We start from the raw sequence: 19,870 nt of genomic DNA, 5'->3' as shown, positions 1-19,870 counted from the left end.
AAACCCACTGAGGACATTTGCATGAGTGGTGGCTCCTGGAACACAATCACTCCTTTGGGTGAGCCCCATGCTAATCTGGCCAAGTAAGGCCATTAGCTGCCTTGTCTGGTACCATTCCTCTGTGCATGCACCCCTGACGGGTCACTGGCCTTGGCCTGGGATACTTTACTCTTTGTTTCTGGGTGCTTTTTGATGGCATCATGAGAGCAGGCCCAAAAAGTGGAATGCCATCATCTCTAGTCTTTGCTGTATGTCATTTAGAGGGACAGGAGGTTTCCGAAGCTGTTGTACACACCACACACAAACTTAAAGACCGAATCTGTTCTTTTGTTTGTTTTAATGAATTTTTGTTCTCTTGAAATCCAGGCCAAGTGCATTTTTTTCCTCTTTCTTTCCTTTTCTTTTTCTTTTTTTTCCTTGAACAGCATATTCTTTCCAGATTTTTCTGCTCCAACAGGAGCTTTATTTATTAGTTAATAACATAGTTGGAAAACACCCTTTCTTTTAAATCTTTCAAACCCTGAATGTGCCCACAGGTTCTAGCTGTCAACCCCAAGCCTTCAGCAAAAGATCCGTCTCCCGTTCAGACTCGCTGCACACGTGGTGTTAAAGTCTGTTTTTAAATCACGTTCACATTTTGTTGTTCATTCTCCCTTTGCCAATGAAACACAGTGGTTAATATTTATTTATTTATTTATTTATTTATTTATTTATTCATTCATTCATTTATTCATTCATTCATTCATTCATTCATTTATTTTTATGTTACCAGGGCTCACACCAGGGTCACAATGGAGAAGAGGGAGGGTTCTCACCTTCACAGATCCAGCACCTCCTTGTTTTTCCTGTGACACACAAGTTATTACTTAACAGCTCTGTGATTAAAAGTAACAGAGTTTAGCAGCAACTACTTGAAGACTTTAAGAGATTAATAGTCATGCAGAGAAGAAGAATAAAAATTTCAAAAAACAGGGGCTGGAGAGATGGCTCCTCAGTTAAGAGCACTGGCTGTAGCTGGGCAGTGATGGTGCTCGCCTTTAATCCCAGCACTTGGGAGGCAGAGGCAGGCTGATTTCTGAGTTCGAGACCAGCCTGATCTACAGAGTGAGTTCCAGGACAGCCAGGGCTACACAGAGAAACCCTGTCTCAAAAAACAAAAACAAAAAACAAACAAAAAAACCCCAAAACAACAACAACAAAAAGAGCACTGGCTGCTCTTTCAGAGGCCCTGAGTTCAATTCCCAGCACCCAAATGGCAGCTCCCAAGCCTTACAATTGTAGCTCAATGCCTTCTTATGTGCAGAAAGAAAAACCACATTTATACATAACATGCATACATCTTTTAAAAAATATTTTTCAAAAATAGGGCTTGGGGTGATGGCTTATCGAATGAAGGCACTTGCTGAACAAGCCTGATGACATGAGTCTGATCCCTGGGAACCACTCAGAAAGCTGGGTGCGGTGGCTGTCATTTGTAATCCTAGCACTCCTAGTAAGAGACTGGAGGGAGAAGCAGGAGAATTGCCCAGTGGCTCACAGGCCAGCTAGCCTAGAGTAAGTGATGGAGGAGCAGAAAGAACAAGAGAGACAGCCTTGTCACGACCTGGGAAGAAAGGACAGACTCCTGAAAGATTGCCTTCTGACCTCCACACGCATGCCTGCTCCACATTTACCTGCATTCACATACTCATACACTATACACATACCACAGAACCTACCACCATTTAAAAAAAATGACTAGAACCCGTGATTAGTATTTTTGTTCTGTGAATGTGTGTATATACAATACGTGTGTGTCTATACAATGTATATACATTGGACATCTCTCCAGCCCCTGCTTTTGATATATACACACATATATATATATGATATATTGATATATAATATATATACTAATATATATTGATATATCTATATGATATATCTATATGATATATCTATATCTATATCTATATCTATATCTATATCTATATAATCAGGATAGCCTTGAATTTGGGACCCTTTGCCTCCTGAGAGCTGAGATTACAGGTGTGATGCCACCAGGTTCAGCTCGTATTTTCTTACTTGCTTTTACCCAAGGTTGTAATGGCAGATTGAGGTATGGAACCATGTGGTGACCCTAAAGGGCACAAGGTCCATGCTCTGGGCGGAGCTTCTCTTTCCCATTAAAGAGCCCAGCAGAGCTTGTTGTGGCCAGAAGACTGAGAGTAGATCTAACTTCTCCCCCACTTCCCCTTCATTCTGACACCCTTTTTTCCTCTCCCTTTTCCTCTTCCATTTCCCTGATGTCTCCCTTCCCTCTCTTCTCTCCCACTTTCCTGTTCCTTTTCTTCTCCTTTCCTCTTCTCCCTGCCTCTTCCCTTTTCTCCTTACTATTTTTTCTCCTCTCGTAACCACCCCAACTAGCTGATCTGCAAACGACAGTGGGGGACAGTGGGGACACAGACAGCTAAAATCCCAATGGAAAACTATTGCTATGACCAAAGGACCCTGGAAAGAGTCTTGATAATCAGCAGTGTGGGAGGTTCCAGAGAGAAGGGCACCTCTCGTTGTGTCTCTACATCCCCAAGAGGGAGATCATCTGGAGTTTGAAAGCACAGAATAGAGCCAGAGAATAGAAAAGATTTGGAAAACTGCACAGCTGGCCTATAGAGGTGACAATCTCAGTACCGAGAAACAAACCACAGACAGCTTTATGTCATAGCACCAAGAGTATCATAAGGCAGTGCTCAATTTTTCCAAGCTATAATGCAGAATTACCTGATGAAACAAACAAAATGATGGTCGTAAATGCCAACCATGATGTGGTTCAGATGCTGACATCAACAGAGAGTCTGAAGCATCTGCTATAACCACATCTGAAATAAAGGAAGAGATGAGATTGCATTCCATTTCATTTTGTGATACTGGGCATATAAACTGGGTTTACCACATATGCCAGGCAGCTCCTCTACCACGGAGCTACACACACCCTCAACCCTAGGAATAGACTTCACCAGAGAACAGAAAGCTGAAAAAGAGGAACATTAGTATCCCAGGACTGAAAGACGCAGTATAACCTGAGAAAGCAAAGTTTACCTGGTGGCTCAGTAGCAGCTGGAAATGCCAGAGAGACCCTAGGAAAAGGTCTACAGAATTCACCCAACATGGAAGTCAGGGAAAAAAGAGAATTTAGTGGCCTTGGGGCAAAGCCAGCAGGGCTTGTATATCCATACAGGAGTAGAGAGACAGCTAAGCAGAGAAACATTATTTGGGGAATGTCATGCTCAGAACTTAACAAATTGGGGAAAACATAAACCCGACTTAACCTTAACCAGAGGTTCAACAACTTGAACATTGCTAAGAAACCACAGAAACAAAGGACAACAGGGGAAAAAAAAGAAGGAGGAAAAGAAAGGCCAGATCAAAATAATCAATTGCATAATATCAGAAAAGAAGGATCTGAAACTTTTTCTCAGAAGAAAAACTTAAAAACAAAAGCACAAAAGCTAGCCAACCCCCTGAAGCTCACCCCTCAAAAACAACCCAATGTCCTATTTTCCCAAAATTCTATGTGCAGCAAATTCTATGCCCTTCAGGTCCTGTAACCATGATGAGACCAAGGCCAGGAGGCCCAGCACTGCAAGAGAAAGAAAGCTCTTCAGAAATAAAGGCTGAGTGCAGTTCTGACTGGAAAACACAGAACTCGAAGCCAAACCCCTGATACCACAAGTGCTCTGAAGACATCCCATCTCAAGGACTGTGTGAACATAATGAACCAATTCTAATGTCTTTTAATACTGGTTTGTTAAAACAGGGTCTCAGTCTGGTCAGTCTGGCCTGGAACTCACTATGTAGGCAAGTCTGTCCTCAAACTCAAGCTAGTCCTCAATACTGGGGAAGAAAGATCAATAACGTAACTCTAAAATCTCTAATTGAGGGCTGCAGAGATGGCTCAGCAGTTAAGAAGTGTGACTGAGAGCAATTCCCAGCAAACACATGGTGGCTCACAACCATCTGTAATGGGATCTGATGCCCTCTTCTGGTGTGTCCGAAGACAGTGAGTGTACTTATATAAATCAAATAAATAAATAAATCTTTTTTAAAAAGTCTCCAAAGCCGGGCGGTGGTGGCACACGCCTTTAATCCCAGCACTTGGGAGGCAGAGGCAGGCAGATTTCTGAGTTCGAGGCCAGCCTGGTCTATGGAGTGAGTTCCAGGACAGCCAGGGCTATACAGAGAAACCCTGTCTCGAAAAACAAAACAAAACAAAACAAAACGTCTCCAAATGAGGCAACCAAGGCAGATATGATCAAGATATGGTATATATGTATATATATACATATGGTATATATACATAGATACATATGGTATATATACATATATGTATATATATACATATATATGTATATACCATATCTATCTATATATATATACACATATGTGTGTATATATATATATATATATATATATATATATATATGTTTGTCTCATAAAAAATAGTTTTGAAACTTGCAAATCATAAGGCTAAATGATGTCAACATTGGGCCTTTTGGTCTGTCTTATGTATGACTGACTGTACAGCAATATGTATTCCCTGCACTTGGTTATTTGTATACGGTATATGCTACTAAATTGGTTGATATGTTACTGCTTATATAAATTGAAAGTGTAAAATTAGTACAGATATTCTCCTTAGTTCAGAGTGTATCCAGAGTTTTGGGCAAAAGTCCTGGCTCATGCAATCCAACAGGTTAGACTTAGCTGTTTGGTCAACATGCCAATTAAAAAGACAGAATAATGACAAGGGTTAACAAAAAGATATTCAATCCATGTGGGTGTGTTGCAGGTAGGGCAGAGAGAAAAGTCCAATGACCCCAAGTCTGTCTCCAGGGTTATGACATAAGAGAAAAACGGGGCAAAAGACATGAGTAATTTACATTCTGTCCAACAGTGAGACTCCATCTTTCGCAGAATCTCTCACCAGTATTTGCTTCTTTTTGTTTTCTTCATATGATTTTATTTTCTGACCAGGGTGAGATGGAATTGCAAGGCAGTATTAATTTGCATTTCTCTGGTGGCTAGTGATGCTGAACACTTGAAAATGTTTCTTTGCCATTTGTATTTATTATTTTTTTTCTTTTATTACTTAATATGCTGCACATCCCATGATGTTCATGTGGAAATCAGAGGATAACTCCTGGTGATCTGTAGCGGGAGATATTTGAAAAACCGGCTCTAGCCAGCTCCCTGGCCACTGCCATGTTCCCGTTCTATGTTCCCATACTAACAGAGGTAGAGGCACTAGCCCGGGAGCACTGGCCCTGGCTCCACGAGACAGCGTGGCTGCTGTCTCTGCCAGTCAGCTCTGTGGAGCCTATGGCTCTAAGCACGGCTGAAAGGCCAACTCCGCCACCCCCATGTGGTAGAAAGATTTTCCCAGTACCCAGGAGAAAGAAAACTCTTAATGCTTAAAGATTATCCAATGGATTTATATATTAGCAAATGTTCAATACACAAGATGCCCACACAATTAGAATTGTTAACCCAGTATCTAACTTTTGACATGAATTAACTACCGGAGACTCCTAGAGACACTTAAGTCTGCCTCAGTCTTGCTTCTCCTCCTCCTTTTCCTCCTTCCAACTCCTAGCTCCACCTCCTCTTCTACTGCCCAATCACAGAGCTCCACTGCAAATACAATGGGCAGGAAAGGTTCCTGCCAACAGTGATCAATTCTATCTTTCTACCTGTGGATTCTGTGGATCAAACTCAGGTTGTCAGCCTGGGCAGTCAGTGTCTTTGGCCATAGGACTATTTCACCAGCCAAGTCCATCGACTTTGCAAAAAAAAAAAAAAAAAAAAAAAAAAAGTTTGATTTTGATTCTTGCTTGGTTAAAATGCCTGGTTTTTTTTGTTTTTTGTTTTTTGTTTTTTTTTTGTTTTTTTGTTTTTTTTTTTCATTTACTATCTTTATTCTTTAGGTCACAATGTGTTCTTGAGAATTTTAACACCAGGGATAATACTCATATTAACCAGATTAAGAGGATTAATAATGTTACCAAGATCTGGAGGTTTTCCCTCTTCCAGAAAAGACTTCCTCCTACTCAGCCTTACCTTCATCAGATCCCGGGAGGGTTCTTTCCCGTAGCTAGGGATATCTGTAACTAGCACCAAATTTATCTTGCAATATCATTAGCCTCTTGATATCCATTTGCTCCCTTGAAAGCTTATGGCTTACTGTCTGGATAACTGACTTCAACGGCGTGCTATGCATGAACTGACTCCCTTCATAAGTGAAGAGGCTCTAGCAGGCCCCAGCATGGCAAAAACCCTGGAGACAGGCTTTGCCCCTTTACCCACTTTCCTGCCCCTTGGTAAATATGTTACATTCTTAAAGCTAGCCCCCAAGGTCTGTTCCCTTATTTGGCCACTGACTCATTCCTGAGATTAAAGCACCAAGATCCAACAATCAAAATTCATTGTTTGTTTAACATGTCCAAACAGAATTTACCAACTCACCCCAGAACAGACACCCCTCTTTCTCCTTAAAAGCCCAATCCTACAGAAACACTTTCTCTTGCTGTCCTGCTTTTTCTTGTTTGCTCTTGCTGCTGCTGCTGCTGCTGCCCCCCTTTGACACTGTCCCCACCCCACTTGCCCCTCTCGAGTAATAAACCTCCTTTGTGTTGAGAATTTGGTATCTGGGTATGTCCTGTACCAAATTTGGTGTGGGGCTGGGTTTCAAGGACAACCTTCCTTTCAGTAAGGCCCCTGTAGGTTCTGTGAGTAGTTTAATGTTTTTTGTTGTTGTTTGAGACACAGTATCTCTATGTAACCCTAGCTTCCCTGGAATTCACTATGTAGACCAGGGTAGCTTTGAACTAAGAGTTCCACCTGCCTCTGCCTCCTGCGTGCTGGGATCAAAGGTGCCCACCACCAAGCCTGGCTTGCTATTTTAAGTTTTCCTCTTCCTCCTCAGCAACTGTGTTCCTCTGGATATTGGCTTGTCCAGTTGCCCTTTTGCTTTGTCTCAAGGTTTGCTTGTGGGAAGGGTTCTACATCTTCAGAGTACAAGGTTGAACTGCATTTGTGCCTCTGTCCCTATTTTAGACCCTTGCATGTCATTCACTGTGTCTCAACTTTTGGTTTCCTTCAAAAAGTTAGATAAAATACATTTTGCTGTAGCCCAGGCTGGTCTTGAACTCACTTTGTACCAGAGACTGAGGCTGACCTTCAATCTTTAGTTCTGGTGCCTCAACTTTCCAAGTGCTGTCGTCTTCTGTTTTGAAGATGGTGCTAAGGAGCAAACCCAGGGCTTCGTGCATTCTACCAACTAAGTTCCATCCTCAGCTGAAAGAGCTTTCAAAGAATAGAAGAACATGTGAAACTCCAGTGCCCGTTTAGAGGATCAGCACACCAGACAGCAATCTCTTCACGTGTTCGCCCGTCTTCCCCCAGCACTTCGTCCTCTTTAATAATTGGAAGTTCACCTCCTTATCTCATTGGAAATGTTCATGTCAGCAACGCTAAGAAAGTTCACATAGCTGTGAGTCCTTTCTCCAGAGAGCTTCATTCCGCAGGCCTGAAACCGTTCTGTCAGCAGCGTTACTCACCAAGCAGCCCTGGCCGCGCTCTTCTACCTTCTGTTATGTGGATCTGGCCCCTGGAGGCGACTGACTACATGTATTTGCCTTTTTGTAACTGACTTGCTTCACTTAGTAGAATGCCCTCGAGTGGGTGAAGTACTTGTATCTGGTTTACAACTACACGACCTTCCTCCTTGTATTATGGTCTCCTTAAAATCAGAAGTGGGCCTGGAGAGATGGCTCTGTGATTGAGAGCACTTGCTCCTCCCTCAGAGGACCAGAGTTTGGTTTCCAGCACCCAGACAGGGGTCTCTATCGCTTATAACTACAGCTCCACCCAGATGATTTAGTGCCTTCTTCCGACCTCTCCAGGCATCCCTATAAGTGACACAAAAACACTTCAGGTAAAGAACTGATGTCCAATATACAGACAGTACTTAATACAAAAAATAGGTAACTTAAAAATGGAGAAACTATCCTAATATATTTCATCATAGAAAATACAGAGATGATTAAGCATCCAGAAGGCATTAGCAAGTGTACTGGGAACTACAAATTAGATGCAGCCATGGCAGCCACTGCACACCTATGAGAAGTGCACACAGATACAACGAGACATGGCATCCATTGCACATCCGTGAAAACAGCCAAGCACAGAACACGGAAGCCTCAGATGCTGTTGGACAGCAATAGGAACACTCCCTTGTTGCTGATTGGAATATATTCTGAAATAGCCCTTGTGGAGGAGAGCCTGGTAGTTTCTTGGGAAAGATAAAAACCACAGAGGCCACCATTTATGAATGGTTGCCAGGAGTTTCAGGGAGAGGAAGAGGAATAGGTGGAGAGTCAGTCGGGAGTTTGGGGCAGAGAGAAATGTATTAGTTTGTAAAACATTTATAACGTGGCTTGTGTCATTTTCTACTTGCACAAACCTGTGGCGTGTCCAATACAAGCAGTGACCCTTAATTTAAACTATGGGGTAATTTTAATTAACATATTAAAACTGTAACCAATACAACCCACAATCTTGCTACATTAAACACAGAGGAAATTGACAGTGCTGGGAACATTATTTGTTTTGTTCAATATTTTTTTTCAATTTTGTTTAATATTTTGCTCAATATTTTCTGTAAGCCTGAAAGTGCTCAGATACTTTGCTTTAGAAATCAATATCTCGACCATCTTTTACTGATCTTCTTTTGCCCACCTTTAAACAAAACATGGCAAACCCAGAACTTGATTTTGGGCTGTATCACCCTTCCCTTTTCTCTGCTTAGTTCCCTGCCGGTTCATTTCCTTCTCTGTTGAAAATAACCACCAGCAGAGGTTGCTAGCAGGCAGGCATTGGACATGTTCAGAGGCCTTTCTGTGGGACTCTGCTTCAGCTTCAGACAAGCCAGCACCACCAGAGAGCAGTTCAGGGTAGGATCTTACCCGAGGTCCTTTACAGGAGGGTTCCATGAACACTCTCAATGAAGAAGACAGACTTTTGGAACTCCTGGTAGCTGGGCGAGCACCTCATTTTCTAGAAGGTGTTGTGAGGGAGTTGAAGGCAATCTATTTCTTCACACCCCCACAGTGGTCCAACAAAAGAAGGAAAGAAGAGTTCATTTGTTTCACTTCAGAACAGGTTAGGCTTAATTTTTGTGTTTTAGAAGAAAATTCCCAGGGACATGAGAAAGTGGGCAAAAATACTAACAGCTTGCTTACTTTGTCTTTTTCAGAAATAAGTTTACATGTAAGTATGTGTTTAACTGCACACTCATATGAAATCATTTTATCCTCAGGTTTGTTTTTAATATCTGAGGGACGCTCATGGTTGCTGGTAGACTCATTAGCCATTCTGTCAAGCTCCCGTAATAAACTTCTGAATGTGGTCTTGCTCTATTCCCAGAGGTTATCCAAGAAGGGAAGTAGAGAATGTTCTTTTAGAAAGCATGAAGTGGGAAAATGTCTAAAGCTATTTATAGCATCGCTCAGCCATGGAAACCCCAGACTTCGAGTCTATTTATAGTTAGTCTTTGGGTTAAAAGGGTGAAAGGAGAAATCTTGAAAATGCCGCTGCTTTTACCCCACAGCAGAGACTCATCAGCCGTCTCTCTGTAGCTGTGATAACCAGAGACTCGCTGGAGTGACTCTGGAAGACGCGACACATCCATCTTGACCTAAAAACATAGGTTTGTTCAACTAAAAGAGCAACTTTCTCTGATTATGGGATTACTACTTGAGTGTCTTAGGTTTGCACGCTGCCTTTGAGTCGGAGTCTGTCTGTGGCGTGTGGGATTTCTAAGGACAAGAGGGAATGGGACTGAGCTTATAAAACCCGGTTACCAGTAGTGAGCTGCCGACACTGGCCCATCATCTGGATAAAAGGAAGGCTGGGGAAAAAGTACTCCAAACATCGCTCTGTGTGTGGGGTGTGTGCATGTATTACATGTTTGTTTTGTGTTGTGTATATGTGTGTTAATGTGTGTGGTGTACACCTGCATGCACATGTGTGTGCTATGTGTGTTGCGTATGTGGTATGTATGTGGCTTGTGGCAGTGTGTGCACATATGTGTATGGTGTATAAGCCAGGTTGAGGCTGGGTGCTTCTTCAATTGCTTCACATCCCATCTTTGCAACAGGGTTTCACAGAGCCTGGCTCTCACAGACTCGGCTAGTCTGGGTGGCTCATCCCCACCTCTCTTCTTCTGGGGTTTCATACATGTGCTTCCGGACCTGACTTTTTATGGAGATGGAGACTGGTCTGCATGCTTGCATGGCAAATACTTTACCAAGAGAGTTCTCTCTCCCAGTCTCTCAAACAACAGCCTTTACATGATCCTCGAAGGCTTAACAGGTTTCAAACATGCCCCCAGGCCAGAGCAACAAGCCCTTGAACACACAGCATGGGATTCACACAAAATCTATAACCACTGGGCCTGAGGAATTTGTGTGCTCGTTTCTTAATATGTTCCTGCTAGGGGCACAAAGGCCAGGTCAAAGGTCAATGGTAGAGTACTTGACATTCCTGGGTAAGGACAGTGATGAGATGAGGTGGGGATGTCTTTCCAGCTGGGACCGGTGCTTCCTCGAGATATTAACTTGCTAAGAATGAGTGACGTTCTAAACAAAGGAAAAACTCAGAAAGCCAAGAACAATGTGGACGTGGATGGAACAAAAAATCTTGAGGTGAATGAGAATGGTTAAACAGAGCCATGAGGGCACAGCGAGCTATCACGTTGCTGGTAACAGCTGGGTCTTTACAAGTGTTCACTTGTAAACTATTACTTGTGCCAGTCAAACAGGACTTTCACAATCTAGTCAGCTTCTTCCTGCATGGGCTAGACAGTAATGTCAGACCCTGAGCATACACCACACCTTTCAGCTACAGCTCCCTTTATTCTTTCTGGGTGGTGCTACAGAAGAACATGCCATCCTCCTCCTAAACCTGTCACCTTCACACCCTTTGAAGCTTCGGTAGCTTCTTGACCGTCTCCCTGAGAGCCCCAGGTAGCATCGGTTCTCCGTTTGTCTCCTAGTGACCTCAGTTACATGCTCTCTTATGTCACCTCTGACGCCATTGCCCTTCCTTTATAAAGCACTTGTTTCCTGTGGCCACCCTGGTATGTTCCCAGCAGTCTTGCCTTGTCTTGTTGAAGCCACGTGGTTTCCAGGAAGCCAGAAGGAGCTGGTTTCCATCCCGCAGAAGGAGCTGGAATAGAGCTGAGGATTTGGAGACCCGTAAGAACTAACTATTGACTGCACACAAAGACAGAGAGCAATAGAATCACAGTGTCCATGATGCTCAGGTCACAACACCCATGGCGTATTCTTCATAGAAACAGGAAGTTCTCTGCTAAAGAAGCAAGTGAGGTGTCCCTACGCCCCGGGGTGGGAGGAGTCAGTTGCCGGGAAAGAAAGCTGTTTTTTGGATTCCTGTGAATAGCCTTGAGATCCTGGAGAAACCGAGGCCTTCTCCAGGTAGAGCCCAGAAATACCTTCAGGCTTCTAAGCAGGACACGTGGCTCTTGTGCTTTTCACGTTCCCTTGAAGGTTGCACACTTTTGCAGCAAAGCTTTGTCTTTGTCATTGTCGTTTACCTGGCATGAAGACACCCTCTCACAGCATTCTGAAGTATTCCTCCTGGAGATCTTTCTCAGGACTCCTCCGGCAGGATTGGAAGATGTGTCCAGTGCAAATTCTAAGTCATGATCTCCTCTCTTTCCTTCCCCTCCCTCCCAGTGTCACCCAGCAAAGCCAGGACCTTGCACATCAAGAGGTGTGCAAGATGTGGCATGTCCAGACTCTGTGTGTGTGTGTGTGTGTGTGTGTGTGTGTATGTGTGTGTGTATTTTAATACAAGGTCTCACTGTGTAACCCAGGATATCCTTGAACTCTCTCTCTCCATGCAGCCCAGGTTTTTTTCTGAATTTATAATCCTCCTGCCTCCACCTATACATGTCGCTATTATCGGCAAGTACCACCATGTCTAGCTAAATCCATGATCTTTCTCCCCAGCCTCCTTGTCTCCTCTTACTACTTAGGAAAGTAAAGCTAATCCCTTTCTCCAGCTACTTTTCCCCTAATCCAGGTCAGGCAGTAAGTCGTTCCTATTGGCCCTTTGTCTTAGTTACTTTACTGGTGTTGGGATAAAGTATCACAATGGAAACAGTCTAAGGGGGAATTTACTTTGGGTTACAATTCCAGAAGATTAGAAGTCCATGACTGCAGGGTAGTCCGGCAGCAGGTGGCTGGAGCAGGAAGCTGAGAAGATCCACTGTGGAGATAGACAAAGGACTACTCCCTTCTTGTAGAGCATAAACAACACACCAAAGTGCTATTCCCCCTAGAGTACAGTTTGAGGGACTAAAGAGTGTATTGGGCTTATTTACAGAGCATGAGTGAAGGATTACTTACAGGATCGTGGGTGGTACCAGGAAGTCCCAGCATGGATAATGGTGGATAACCATGGGATACACAGATGGACTTCCTCCTTCAGTTACCCTTCCACAGCCTGTACACGACAGCACCCAGAGAGAAAGAGGCCATGTGTGAGTGGGGCAAAAAATTTCACATGAATGCCCGGGAAGTGCAGGGGGTTCAAAATCTCCTTACTCCTTTCTCCGTCAATTGACAAGCCCAATCTTGGGGGGAGTCATGAGAGAGCACGGTTACAGCTGTTCTGATGAGGCTGACGGCTGTTGATCTCGGAGGATCCTCTTCTTGGTACATTGTAAAGTGTTTCTGATTGACCACATTAACCGTGGAATCCTGAGAACTCTGCTGGTCCAGTCTCTGAGCCGAAGCGTTATTAATCGGGAATGTAATAAACACAGGGGCATGCTCCTTGCAGGCGGAGGAGCTCCCACTGTGGACCTGCACAGTTCCCCCACTGCACCCCATCTCTGTTCCTGCACCTCTGATTGTATTAGTGCAATCCAATTTACATGGGACGCGGAGTCCTGACCCAACTTTAGCTTCTCTCAAGTCTACCCTCTACTACCATTTATTTTCCTCTATTCGTGGCTTGGAAAATTTTTTTTTGGCTATTTCATTTAAAGTATGCAGCCATCGTGTTTAATTCATTTATTATGTTTGTCGCCAAGGGGCAGCTCATCTTGTTAGGCGGAGTGAGCATTCGTAGCTTGTTAATTCTATGCAGCCTCGAAGTTAGCATTTCATTTTGAGACGACTCACATGGTAAAAAAGTAAATGTATTGAATTGGGCTAAATCTGCTTGGCTCCCTCTCTCCCTCGGAGTCTCTATTAGTTACTAAGGTTTAATTGTTGCCTGCTGGCAAGCTACTTCAGGAGGTATTTTGAAAAGGAAATTGCATTCTAGATGCAGGGACCGCTTGGGGCTGGCATATTTTGGATTTGTAAGGGTGTAGTTTTGGTGCCAAGGCATGTTCTCTCCTGCACATGCGTACCGTCACAGAGATATCCCTAGGGTGACAGGGAAGGGTGGGTGGCTGCAACACAAAGTCTATACAATGGTTTCATTGAGGATGGGGTGTTGGGGCAGGAGGCAAGATACCGTGGTGTGGCAGGAAGTGGTCTAAGGAGAGCCTTTCAGAAGCATGTCTGAAAAGAACATGGACTTTGGAATCACTCAAATGAATCAGAATCTCCCGTGTGTCGCTGAGAAGGGGATGATCTTCGGGCTGGTTATCAACCCGAATAGCAGACCTGTGTTTGTTCTAGATTTCTGGCTCTGTGGGCTCAAGGAGGTGATTAAGGAACTCCCTCAGCATGGAGCCCACAACGCCTTCTAAAGACCGTCTGCCATCAGGTGAACTATTGGCCTCGAACTTTAATGAAGAGGGCCAAGGAATGGAGCTCTGACTTGGGAACCGATCTGTACTCTTAACTGGCCTGAACAGGGAAGAGACCTGAGGCAGAATGGAGTAGGGCTGCAGCAGGGGAAGTTGGAAGAGGAGGCTTTTGCAAAGGGGAGATGGTACTTGAGACACAAAGCTGGCTTTGCCATTTTTTTTAAAAAAAACTATATGGCTCTTGAAAGGGCAAAGTTAGTGTGGGACCTAGCACGGGAGAGAGGGAAAGTGGTGCCCTTTCTCTGATAGCTGGATATTCTTGATCCTTTCTTCCAAGGAGGGTGAGGAGGGGAGTAAGGGCGAGCTGAAAGCTGCTTCTCCCATCATTGACGTCCTTCTTACCCTCTTTATCTCCAGGTTGGAGAGCTCACTGGATGGTCAATCCCACAGACTGTCTGCAACCTTCACACACCACCGTTAACTATACACATACATCCATGGGAACATCTAATCTGCAAGTTGGGCACAGAAGAGATTAATGATAAATTAGAATAATTTTATAATAATATGCTGTAAGTCATATGATCTCAAATATATTTTGAAAACCTTTGTGTGTGTACAGGTCAGAAAACAACTTTCCCCAAAAAAGTACTTGTTTTCATCTTAGATGTATAAGTGTTTGAGTGCTTGTATTTAAGTGTGACATGTGAATGAATGCCCTGGTGCCCATGGAAGCCAGAAGAGGGTGTCATGCTCTCTGGAACCAAAGTTACAGATAGTTGTAAGCTGCCATGTGGGTGCTGGGAACCAAACCTGGGTTCTCTACAAGAATAAGAACTGCTCTTGAGTGATCTATGGAAATTCCAGAGAACAGCTGTTGGAAGTTGGTTCTCTCCTCTCACCATGTGGGTCTAGGAATAGAGAGGGTGGCAGGCTAGGCAGTAAGAGCCATCTCACCAGCAATTCTTTTAGTGTCTTTATACACTGTATCCATCCTTCTTATGAGGATGTGAGATGAGGAAATACTTATACAAGGCAAACGATACAGCATTAGCCTACTGTACTAGGGCTCTCGGAACACAGCACTGTCATATCACAGGAGCTGAGCTCATAATTGAGAGCTACTGGGTGATTGACAGGCAGGAAGTGTATACAATGAGGATACATTGGACCAAGAGCATAATCCTCACCCTGGTTGGGGCAGAGTGGGATGATGGGAGATTTCGGCATACTGCTTAGAATGATATGGAATTTAAAACTTGTTATTTCTAGAAATTTCCCTGAATATTTTTAGATCATGGCTGATGGTGGATAACTGAAACCAGTGAAAGCCAAGTATTGGATCTCTGTGTCACTCTTGTGCCACTGACAGATGATGAGGCTGAGCTGAGCACGGCGATGAAGCTGCAGGGAGGCAGAGATGCTTCCAGTCAATTTTCTTTTACTCATTGATGCCTTGAAATTAAAAAAGAAGCCAACCTCGGGGTGATGTGTGGCCACTTACCACTACCTTAGACTCCACAGAGATTATTAGCAAGTTGGGTGAAAATAGCCTGAGTAGGTCTCAATGCTAGGACTGTATGTATAAATAGAGAAGAGGACAGAGGCTCTCAGGCTAAAGCACTTGGCCTGGCTCCCAATGCAGCTCTGCTGTAGTAGTCCAGCCAGCCCTCTAAAGTCCTCTTCTGCAGCAGGAGGCTCATATCTCTACCCCCAGTGACTAGAGCTCTGGTGTTGGGTGAACTAAGAAGGCCTGAGGGGCACAAGGCCTTTCTTGGCTGGTTGATTTGCCCCATACAGTGGCCACCCCAGTGCAGGTGGCTTGGGCCCACTGTTACAAACATTCATCCCACAGTTCCCCTTCTTTGCCTCTGTGGAGGGCATTGGCTGGCACCTTCTGTGGAGGACACTGTGTCCTGGCAGCTAGCCTCCCCTAGACACAGTTCTAGAGTGTCCTAGAGCCAGTGACTCGGCACAATCCAGATGTACAGGATTACTCTATACCTCCGTGGATGGGATGGTGGGCAGAAAAGGAGTCTATGTCACTTCAGATCTAGCATGTGAAAAGCTACAAGAACTTCCTGGATATTATGGAGAAGACCTGAGCTCAGAGCCTGTAGCTCTTTGGCAGCCTTCTCATCCACATCCTACCCACTGACCTTCAGGCACCAGATCCTAAACCGGTTTCTCCCCAGACCCATTACTTATGCTTTTTCTTCTCTTCACAGACACTGTGGCCGATTCCACTTCTTAGTCTCCCCTGCTGACCCCCAAATTATGTCATTCTAGTGGCCTCCAACATAGGAATGGCCTTGAGACTGGGAGCACTAAGCTGAAAATGGAATATTGTAGTGGAAATTTGAACCCGGATAGATGGTGATGGCATAGGTGGGAATATCAGTCTCTCACAATCTTCAGGGCTCTAGCACCAATGGGCTGTCCTGTATGGGTCACTGGTCCTCCTCCTCCAATATATGAGCATCCAATATATGGCCTCTGGGGCTCCTTCATCGCCCTCTGGATGGCTGGCCTACAAGTCAGGCAGCTACCCTGTTCCCTGGCCTCTTCCTTTTTCTGGATCCTCTAAAGGTTAGAGGAGTGCTGCATAGATAAGGCACGCTTCCTGGGTGGAGGCCTTGGAGCCTCCACCCCTCCACACACTATCCACACTGTGGAGCTTAACTTCTCATTCCCACACCCTCACTCCAGCCAGGGTTTGGCTCAGGACAAAGTCTCAGGGATTTAGCAAATAAAGGGTACGGATCTTAAAGTCTAGGTGAACTGCCAAGCACCCTGTGGTCTAGGTCTGCTCTGAGAATGTTTAAAAAACATGGATACTCTAAAGCATTCTTTGCTATATCTCAATTATACTATGGATAATAAGTTACATAATGGTCAGTGCAGAAAGCAAATACCAGCTCTGATAGGGTTCTTGTAGACTTCCAGATGGCTGCCTCATAAACTCATATGGCACACTATAATTTGGGGACCATTGGTATTTTTTAACTAGTGAGATGTGAGTTGGTTTGTTTGTTGTCTTTTTTTTTTTTCCAGATCACTCTACTCAGAGTCTAGAGGTGGTCTGTCAGCAACTGTAGCATCCAGCCTGCCAGAGGATTCCAACATTCATGGTGACGCCTTGTGGCTGCTCACTGGAGCCAGAGAAATAGGAACCTCTTGTGAAGCTCACACTCCAGGAGGTAAAAACAAGTTGTTTGCCAAAATTAGAGCAGAGAAAGAGCTGAAGAGAACACACACACACACACACACACACACACACACACACACACACACACACTCCAGTCTGGGGAATTATCTTTTTTTTTTTTTTCCAACTGAGACTATCAAAACACCAGCCACTTGTTCTTCCTTGCAGCACAGTATGATCCTGTGCCTGCAGGGAAAACTTCAATGCATCTCACGTCTTTCCTTGCTTCAGGACCATATTGAATAACCCATTATCTGCTTTTGTGTTTCCTTCACTTATCTTAACAAAGTCTGAAGACATAGGACACATTTCTTTAGATTCCTTTATATCTACTTCACAGTCTAAAGTTATGCATGGCTCTGGGGAGATGTCTCAAAACTGACAATGTGGAGACAGGTGGATCCCCCCAGGGGCTTGTGGGACAGTCATGCTGGCTAATTGGTGAGCTCTAGGTTCAGGTCTCAAAAAATAAGGCAGAGAGCAATTGAGGGAGACACCCAAGATCAGTACATGGCGTCCATATGCACAGGCATACATGTGTGCATGTTTATGCATACTCATATATGCGTGTACATATACACCTGCATGTGTATGTACATATATGTCTATACATACAAAGAAAAAGTTAATGATTATCCTTCATTTATCTGAAAATGTCTATTTCACCTCATGTTTAGCAGTTACTAACATTAGAGTTACAATTCCAGGTCTATGAATATTTCCTGGTGCATTGAAGAGGTCCATTTTTCTCTGTTTACATGATCTTAGAGGAATACAGTCAGGTTAATGCAGGTGGTTTTTACTTTGTCTTTGATGAGATGTAATATGACTAAAAGATAGCTACATATGAATTCACTTTTTATTATCTTGCTTGGTAGAATATAGTGATGTCTTGATTCTAGGAAGATGTGTCACTATTTGGGTGATATTTTAAATATTTTCCAGAATCATTGTTGGTTCTCTGTGTTTCCTGGAAACTGGTGCTGAGATCAGATTCAGATTCAAGACCTTTGTCAAGACTCTTGGAGGCATGCTGTCTGATTCTTCTCTTATGTTGGGATTTGGGCAGTCACTGACACTGGACCTCCCCCACCCCCTTGTGTGTGATTGAACCTTGGTTCTTGTACATGCTAGGTAAGTGCTCTACCAAGAAACATTCTGAAGGAGCTGGAAAATATTACAGTTATTATGAAGTACAAGATGCTTCACCTTACCTGGTAGGAGCCTCTTTGAACAGGTCTGTGAACTTTTTAGTTATTACCCAGTAGTCTGTGATGGCTTTCTATTGTGACACGGTGTTCCACACTCATCTTAACTCTTAGTAAATGTAAAATTAGCCATATAGGGAAGTCTTGCTATAGTTTTATTTAGAAATAGTGATTTAGGACTACAACTTGGGCACTGAGGAACATTCAGTGTGTGAACAAAGCTACAAGTTACCTGTGTTTCTTGTTATATACAGGTGCAATAGTTTATGCACATAGGCTGTAAATGGGTCATGAGTTTGGTTCAAATTAGAGTTTATAAAACTTGTCTTCTTCATCATATTGGGACTTCTTTCCTTCACACTTGAGATTCTAATTCTCAGATACAGGAGATAATGAAGAATTTCCTTGACTGCTGTGTGTGGATATTCCACACTGTGGAATGTAAAGGAAAATCACAGCAGTATCCCTGCCATTGTGAATGCCGAAAACGTTTTATTGCTGTGTATATTCCTGAGTCTTCCTTCTTCCTCTTCCTCGTGTTTGAAGTAGTTGTACAGCTTGTTAGAGCTTCTAGCTTCCATCCAGCCTACGACTCCTTTCAACCCTTGGCACATCTTTTATCTCGCCACTTAATTGCATACCTCTATTTGCATGCCTCTGTTTCCATACCTAGCCACCACAGCCTCACCGAGACTCTTCCTCATCTTGCTTGTCTTGACCTTGACTCCCAGTGGACTCTTCCTCTAAGACCCATGGCAATAACAATCCTTGTGTCCTGGCATTCAGTTATGAGTTTGCCATATCCTATTTGCTTAAAAGTTAGCTTTTAAATATAAAAATTTAGGTCATGTATTCTTTTGAAGTTTTTAAATACATTATTTCACTTTCTTATGTTATACACCATTATGAAAAATTTTAGTTCTTACATGCCACATGCTTCTTACTATATATGTATGCATGGTGCATATCTATTAATTGTATATATATATATATATATATATATATATATATATATATATATATATATATTCATAACGTTATACACCAAAGTCAGTGTCAAAGTCCAGGCGTTGAACTTGACTGATCCTGGAGACAGGGTCTTTAAGGTGGTGACTAGGGACATAGGAGGTCAGGAGGGTGGAGCCCTAGTCCATTATGACTGTTGTCCTGGGAAGAGGAGGTGGACATCAGGCTTTCATATACAGGGAGAAGACCACATCTGCAAGCCTAGGACAGAGGCTCACCAGAAAACAAGCTAACAGCTGGGCTTTAGACTTCCAGGCTCTACAACTGCAGGACAGGAAAGGGCTACTGTCACTTAATCCATCAGGTAGGTGCTTTGCTACATCAGCCCTAGCTAGCTCAACGGCCCAAGGATATTTTTCTTCTTCTTCTTAAATCTTAGGAATTTCATTGTTTTGAGTTGATCTTCTCAGGCATGCAACATATTTTTGAAATGTAGAGTCTCAAATCTTTGGTAATTCAGTAAAATATTCTTCAGTTATAGTTTTCAGTATTGTTTTTGTTTCCCCCAGAACATCTCCTTTGCCTATCTTCACTTGTTACTGCTTTTTCTAACATCTTTGCAATTTCTTTCTTTCTGTTAATATTTACTATGGAGACAGT

The 19,870-nt window shown here is 43.4% G+C and overlaps 2 long non-coding RNA genes across 2 annotated transcripts; one reads left to right on the top strand and one right to left on the bottom strand.

The window, feature by feature from the left end:
* Positions 1 to 5,830: 5,830 nt before the first annotated feature.
* LOC143434652 (uncharacterized) lies at positions 5,831 to 13,008 on the bottom strand. Its single transcript, XR_013104294.1, has 3 exons — positions 12,471 to 13,008; positions 9,003 to 9,131; positions 5,831 to 7,946 (listed from the first exon to the last, which is right to left on the bottom strand). It is a non-coding gene; the product is annotated as an uncharacterized LOC143434652 (long non-coding RNA).
* LOC143434650 (uncharacterized) lies at positions 9,261 to 18,182 on the top strand. The gene is made up of 3 exons (XR_013104291.1): positions 9,261 to 9,745; positions 16,883 to 17,028; positions 17,982 to 18,182. It is a non-coding gene; the product is annotated as an uncharacterized LOC143434650 (long non-coding RNA).
* Positions 18,183 to 19,870: the final 1,688 nt, after the last annotated feature.

The sequence above is a fragment of the Arvicanthis niloticus genome, chromosome 16 (genome assembly GCF_011762505.2).
Source record: "Arvicanthis niloticus isolate mArvNil1 chromosome 16, mArvNil1.pat.X, whole genome shotgun sequence".
Lineage (NCBI taxonomy): Eukaryota > Metazoa > Chordata > Mammalia > Rodentia > Muridae > Arvicanthis > Arvicanthis niloticus.
The sequence above is the reverse complement of the archived record's forward strand: the minus strand, read 5'-3'. Positions and strand labels throughout refer to the sequence as shown.